Below are 7,849 nucleotides of genomic sequence, written 5' to 3'. Positions count from 1 at the left end.
CTTGGGATGAAGCAGTTTTAGGGGAGAAAGCACTGCCAGGGTACAGTTCAGCTCTGCCTTCTTGCCCATGTTATACTTTAAATCACATGCACCACTGGTGTTGTGAAGAACATTTTCCTGCATGTGTTCTTTTAACTATGTCCCATCAATTAACGAGAAAAGGAGATGAATTAAAAATTATAAAATGGGAGGAAGAAATCAGTGAAATTCTCATGCAAGGTTTTGTTTTTTTTGTTTTTATGTAGTCTGGATATTTTAAGATGCTTTTATTCTTGTTTTTATATCTGCTTTTAATGTTTTGAGTCACTTTGAGCTTTCAGATTAGAAAAGTCAACTAATAAATAATAATTAAAAACATATTTTTATTAAATAAACATATGCAAGTCTCCTACTGTTTCATCTAGTTTGGCCCGTTGATACTAAATACTGTTGCCTAGAAGCAAGAATCCAGATGACAAGCAACTGTCAGAACAACTGGAGTTCATTTGTTTGATAAAGATGTGTACATCATCTACATGTTCTAGTATATCGCCTTCTTTAAGAAGCAAGGTCAGGATTCTTCAAGATGAAATGGGTCGTGTGAGTGAGCTGGAATTTTTTTCTGGACCCAGTTCAGGGTGCTTACTCTGAAGTTTAAAACCCCAAATGTCTTGGAATCCAAATATCTGCATGGATGCCTTCTTTTAGATTGACCTGCCGAAGCTTTAAGATCAGGAAAAGAGGCCTTTCTGGTGGTACTTACACGAGATCAAAAGGCCCTTTCCCAAGCCCTCACACTATGTACGTCGTGTGAGGGCTTGGGAAAGGGCCTTTTCAGTAATGGCTGCTGCTATGTGGAACTCTCTCCCTACTGAAGTGTAACTGGCCTCATGTCTTGACAGCTTCAGGCGATTGGTCGGCATCTTTTTTGGAGGGCATCCAGAGGAGGAGAGACCTGATTGCTGCTGCTGCTCTTAGCAATTGGGTTATTCAGTGATTTGTTGCTGTGTTCCTAATGGGCTGTGTTTTTAAATGGTTAACTGTCCTGTGGTCTGTGCAAAGGCAGATATATAAATTATCTAAGTAAATAAATAATAAATAATTTCAACTGTGCAGCAAATGCTTTGGGGCCTACATAATCTGCTCAGGGGCCATAAGAATACTAGGCCTAGACCAATCATGAACCCTGGGGCAATTCTCAGCCAAATTCTATTTGTTTGTTCTCCAAAACACTACCGCTGAGCCCACATTCATGACATATGAACCCAGGAACAATGTTTTCTGGTAAGTTTCACAACACCACTGATGCAAGGTATAAAGCAATGAACAACAGAAAGGCCTTCACTAACTCATGCTCTCAAATGACCTGCATTCCTGTGTACATTTCTTCAAGGTATCTGGAGAGCAATGTTTTCTGGCAGCTGTCAGGGAGGATCATCCATCACAACAAGAGTTTGGGCAAACAAACTGCTCACTAGGCTGTTAAAAAGATATGGAATTTAATCCTGAACTGGCTTATATGACAGACATTGTGACAGATGATTACTGGAAAGACTGAGATCCTGCTTGCAGCTGGTAAGGTTTCAAGAAAATAATTAGTTAACAGCAAGAAGAACAAGAACAATTATTTTGCTTTCTTAGCATGATACGTGTTTTGGTTTCCCAATGTGAAACCCAGTACTTCTCATTACTATCAAAGATAATATCATTTTCTTTCTTTCTTTACACTGGAGTTTGGTTCACAGAGTGAGCTTCTCATACATGTGAACAGCTTCATCCCTTTGGCAACAGATGCCAATCAAATATTAGCATGAATTCAATTGCATACTTGAAGTGAGTAAACTTTTATCTGTCCAGGGCTGCATTTCCTTGGAGTAATCTTTGGGGGACCACATGCCAACTATGGCAGGGTAGAAGGGATGGGCAAATCTGTCCATTCTGGTTTCTCTCAATTTCTAATTTTTCCAGTTTTAAGTTCAGTTCTTGTATTTCCACATCAGTTTGCATTTTTTTTAAAAGTTCTCATGGAAATACATCTGAATTTTAGTGCAAATTTCACCTAAATTTGTATCCAATTTTGCCTAAAAATATTTTGCAAAGCAGTTATGCCTAATATAATGCATTTTAATGTTATTTCCCTTAATATTTGCATTTTTATGCACACTTTGTCCCAGTATATACATTACTTGTCCAGATATCTGTATTGCAAAATTCAGAGAAGTGTGAATTTCAAAGAATGGCTGTGTTTCACTGCAAATTAGGTAGGTTGACCTTTAAATGTGCACTGCATTAGATTTATCCCCTATCCTTAGAAGCCAATGTTGGGTAGGGCCAGAGCCAAAGTGGGTGGGGGAAGCCCCTTACACACACACACACATTCTTTTTCTGACTTTCTTTCTGAGATCCCACTCTTTCTCTTCTGGGAGTATGTGGAGGCAGCTATTCCCCCCCCCCCCGTTCAGCTCCCCAGGAAGTGACTGTATGCTATGATGTACAGTTGCTTCCTGGGAGCATTTTAAGTTATTTTATCCACACACTTACTAATTGATCAAAGCAACTGTAAAAATAATTTTTAAAAGAAGGCAATAGATAGCCTTCAAAACACCTTGCAACTACATTTGTTTTCTGTTTTCATAGAATTATGTGGATTTCTTAGGATCCAGGACAGACAAAAGAAAGTACTTCAAATAGCTCATTGTCAAAGATGTAGCGATGGCCAGCAACTTGTATTGTTTTAAATCAGAAGTAGACAATTTCATGGAGAATAGGGCTATCAGTGGCTACCAGCCATGATGCTATGTTCTGTTTGGTATTTTAAAGATGAAATAGGAACAGTTTCGTAGTCCTATTTCTTAGCAAAGATATAAAAGCAGGATGAGAATAAAACCAGCCCACCTTTCCCCCAAACAGAAATAGAACATAAGCTCCAGTTAGAAACACAAAAAGCTGTCTTCACCATCATATTCCTTGAGCAATAAAAAGGCTTTGAAATTAATAAAAATAAATTTTACACAGATTTCTGGGATGAATAATGAGATAAATATAATTTTCTAGGTTAGATTCTCTGTAGAAACAGTAGTAACACAGGAAAGAAGCAAAGTAAGAAGAACACCAACAAGCATACAAAAATGTAATTCTCCATCTTTGGAGATAGAGGTGTTGCCACCACTCACCATATGCCCAGAGGCACATGTTACTAAATTCTTCCAAGCTACACAGGAAGTGGATTGAACTGTGAAAGACCAACCCAACTTGTGTTTGCATTTTGACAAATGTGTAGGGCAGTACAATATCTCAGAAAGGAGGTCAGGTCTCCTGCTCCCCCGGTGCCCAATTTCCCTGCTTTTTAAAGTTGGATGGAAATATCTGTTGGGTATCAGTACATCCTTAAACTGCAAGGGGTTTTTTTTGCCTGTTAGTGAATATTGTATGTTTTAAATTTTGTTTAATACTGCATGTTTTTACATCTGTTGTAAATTGCCTAGAGACCACTGGGTATGAGCTGTCTAACAAATGAAATACATACATACATGCGTGCATGCATACATTCCTGGGACAACAACAGGCTTTGTGTGGTAGAAGAGACTTGCTTTAAAAAAAAATAAGGAAGGAACATTTAAAACATCAGTCACTAGTAAAATAAGAATGTTCTTGTTTTGCAATAGGATATTTTTATCTTTAAAAAGATAAAATGGACACCTGGGTGAGAGTGTTCCACAGTAACAGAGATTGTGTAGATGTGGGAGTAAAAAAGAATAATCATGGCCACCATCAGCCTGAAGGATCAGTTGGATCACTGCTAGCCATAGGCTTTGAGTTTAGTACTTGGAAGTTAAATGTATAACATTGCTGAGTTCAGTCGGTACCAGCCCTTTGAAATGTTTGCTTTGTTCCATCATGACACAGTTTTAGGATTACGGGTGCTCTTTGCCAGTATACTTAGGAGGACAAGCAGGAAAGGAGGAATGGTGTAATTCAAGAGGTTTATAGAATTCTAACACAAGCACTTTTCTCCAAAATTCACAACATGTATGATCCTTCCACTGCAAATTAGTAGGAATCTTTTCCTGCTCTTCATCCTCATCCTACCAATTTTATGTTCAGACTTTCCTTTGCTTTAGAAAATGCATGGCCACCTGTGAATATATTGGTTTGAGTATCTTGTTCAGGCCAGTTTGAACTAAAACCTACCTAAAAAAGGCATTTTGCTGGCATGATTAAATTTGACCTGAGCTAGGGATGGGTGAGAATCATACATCCCAATCTACATTCCTTTATTGCATATGTTCACACATGCCCATTCTGTTCTCTCCTGTTTCCACATTAATCTGCATGTTTTAAAAAAAACTGTCAAAAAATTCAGATTGAAATACATTTTTAAAAATGCATTTTCTCTCACAGCACACATTGCTAATGGTATTCTCTCTCAAATACAAAGAAAGAGTGCTTACTTGGTTTCTGATTGACACACTAGTCCAAAAGCAGATCAGGCCATTGCAGAAGTCCAATTCCTGACGCACTCCTAGCCCGAACCACGTAAGAGCCATTTCAGACAGATGGCCTCCCTCACAAATAAGCACCCATGTGACTTGTCACTGTTGAAGCAACCGTGCCACTGGTACAAGGTGTGAAGTAGCTTTTAGAGACAGAATTGAAAAGATGTTCAGTGATGCATCACTTCTGTTTCCTGTGTAGTATCCATTGTTGTTTAAATTTATAATGTATGTCAGGAGTAGGGATGTTAAGATCTGTCAGTTTTGGTTCTCTCCATTTCTCCTTTTTCCAATCTTAAATTCAATCCTTGATACTTCTGCAGCAATTCACCATTTTTAAAAAAAAATCCTCATGAAAATTCTCCAATATTTTAGTAAAAATTTAACCTAAGAAGCACGTATTTGCAAGCATTTTTTGTCATGTAATGCGATTTTTGTTATTTTCACTTATATATTCATTTTTATGCACCCTTTCCCTCAGCATATGCATTTTTGTAAACATGGCTTGGTTGGCAAACTGCATTGCAAAATTCAGGTAAGTGCAAATTTCGAAGGATGGCTGTGTTTCAGTTCTCATATTGTTTTGGAAAGTGTGAATTTGATAGATTCAGCTTGAAATGCAAAGTGGATTGAATTTCTCATCTACAGCTAGGAGTGTGTAATTGGAATATGCTTTATGGTGGGCTTTTTGTCCCAATCCATTCACATCTATGATTAGAATATTGGAGGAGTGGGGAGGAGTATCTCAACTGTATTCCTCCTTCATGCGGATGTTGCAGTTGGATGTGTTCCAATTACACACTCCTGGCACATGTTATACATTGAAACAACTCCAATGGATACTGCACGGGAAATAGAGATGATGAGTAAATAAGCTCCTCATCAGTTTAATCCCTGGATTGTAAGAACAATTTTCAAAAATTGCTTTACTATATTTTCAGAGGACACTTGCCCTAACCAGCAAGCCAGGAATAGCCTACCAGCCACATGGGAAGAGGGACTGAGAGGGTTCAATACATATTGTTGGCCTTGATTTGCTGCCTGCATGGGATTGTTCATTGTTATCAATTCCTTCAAAATGGTTTTGGTGAGCATTTGCCCAGGGACATCTCTGCTCAGCTGTGCTGTCACAATGTGGTCCAAAAGAGGGTCCCATGGTATTTCACATCTTTCTGTGTTCCTTTTAGTTTTAAAACCTGAGCTGACACTTTGTGGCAGATAACAGAAACATTAATTCCTGCTCCTCTGATGGTGGTGGTGTTGCCTTTATGCTCTCTCGCTTTCTGTCTGAGTACTTTTGTTTTAATACGGATAAAGAGCGACACAAATGTATTCCTCTTCTGACCTTCAGAAATGGAAAGGCATTTTGAAAGCACCACAGACTATTTTTGTGCATACACATCACCTCCCAAGGGTCACCCATCCGGTTGCATTCTGCTTGCCTTGCTGAGATAATTTGAAAGGTCACACACCTTTCTGACTTCAGCACCCACACCCTCTTGAAGAGGCCCGCAAGCAGCATTGCTCCACTGTGACAAGATTACCATAGAATAACTCATTTCCCATCAGGAACATATTTTATTATCAGTGTCGTGCATTGCAAAGGCTGAGCCTGGCAGCTTGCTCCTCTGCCAGCTCTTGCTGTGTGACATATAGGGGCTGGTTGTGTCTTTTGCATAGGTCTGATTATGAAGATGAGATGATGCACTCACACACATTTTATTGCTCACATTGTAGCAGCTTTCACTGTAGACCAGCTGCTATGAAAATAATATCATAATTTGCATAAGCAGGGTTTTGTTTGTTTTTACAGGATTGTGAGATTTACAGTGTTTAAATTCTTTTTACTTGTTCCCTGCCTACGTCACTTCAAAGGCACACAAATGCATGTCAAAGACTTGGTGGATGTTGACACTCACCAGCAATGTTCAAGATCTGAGACCCAGCAGGAAATGCTTTTAAAGTGTCCAAATCCTGTCCTCTTTTTAAACGCGTAAATGTTCCCAACAAGTATTGTGACATTTTGGACATTGTCTGATAAAACTCAGGAACCACTAAGTAGTTTCAATATATGGCCCATTTTTGCCTTTGTTTCCATCTAGTGTTTTGAGCGGTTTTTGCACACAGTTGTTTGAATACTTGCCAGTATACAAATTGAATGCCAGTAGACATATGTCAACAATACAAGAATAATTAAGGAGCAAAAGTCACAATTATGAACAAGTGGCACAGTGAGGTACTTACTTGTACCCTGACCAACATGGAACATAGAAGCTGCCATATACTGTTAATCAGGCCGTTGCTGGACCTTATACATTTACATATGGCAGTCGAGTTAGAAGTGAATGCACAGAATAGAGCAGCCAGAGTGAAGCCATGATGAATTAAGATGGAGGACAATTTTGTGCTGTGTGTGTCATTTCTGGTTGCAGGTTCCTTGTAATTTTGTGAACATTGCACTTTCTACTGCCAGAGAAGAGCTTCTGATAAGAAGTTTGTATGAAGTTGCTGGATAGCCAAAGTGATATCTAAGAGCATGAATCTTATGTATGTTGAGCTGACACTATGTGAAAGGACACTACTTAGAAAATCACTGATGCAAGGGTCTCGGGTACTCATTTTATCCCTCACAGACATATTATGATAATTCATGGTCTACTATATGCCACCCACAATTATTGAAATTCATGTTCAGTTATTGGATAATTCCAACCTCCTGATCCAAGTTTGGTGGGTGATATAAAGGGATGTATTTACGTTTTAGAAAAAAGCTTTTTCTTGGGGTGGAGTGGGGAATTGTCTTTAGATTACTTTTTCTTCTTTTCTTGCTGTTATCTGCTCTGCTCTGCCCTGCCTTTGCATGCTTTGCCAAACTGAAGGCTTCAGGTCTACCCACTTGTAGGTAACTATGGCCCTGTTCACATGTTACAGTCAACGGGCATACAGTCTGTGTACCTGGGTACACAAGTAGTTGGGCTGTACACTCGTACAGTTATTCACATGTAACATTCAACAAGTGTACAGTCTGTTATATACACATTTGCTGCCAGGGAAAGAAAATGGCTTCAATGACACTTATTAAATGCGCCATTGAAGCAATTGTCTTTTACTGGCAACAACTAAAGGCATGCTGGGTCTGTTATAGTTCCTGAAACTGTTTTCTGTCAAGGGGTACATTCAATAGAAAGGTTTTTGGCAGAAACAGGAATGTAGTTTTACTCTTTTCATTTTTCCTGCAGATTCTTATGTTTTTAAAATCAAAACACCAACTTTTAAAAAGAAAATACTAACCTGTAACTATAATAATTATAGTTATTAAAATATTGCATTTTTCATTGCCTGTTATTAGAGTATGTATGGTTTTTGATGTGGGCTTT

This window comes from Rhineura floridana, chromosome 2 (assembly GCF_030035675.1).
Source record: "Rhineura floridana isolate rRhiFlo1 chromosome 2, rRhiFlo1.hap2, whole genome shotgun sequence".
NCBI lineage: Eukaryota > Metazoa > Chordata > Lepidosauria > Squamata > Rhineuridae > Rhineura > Rhineura floridana.
This window is presented reverse-complemented; position numbering follows the sequence as displayed.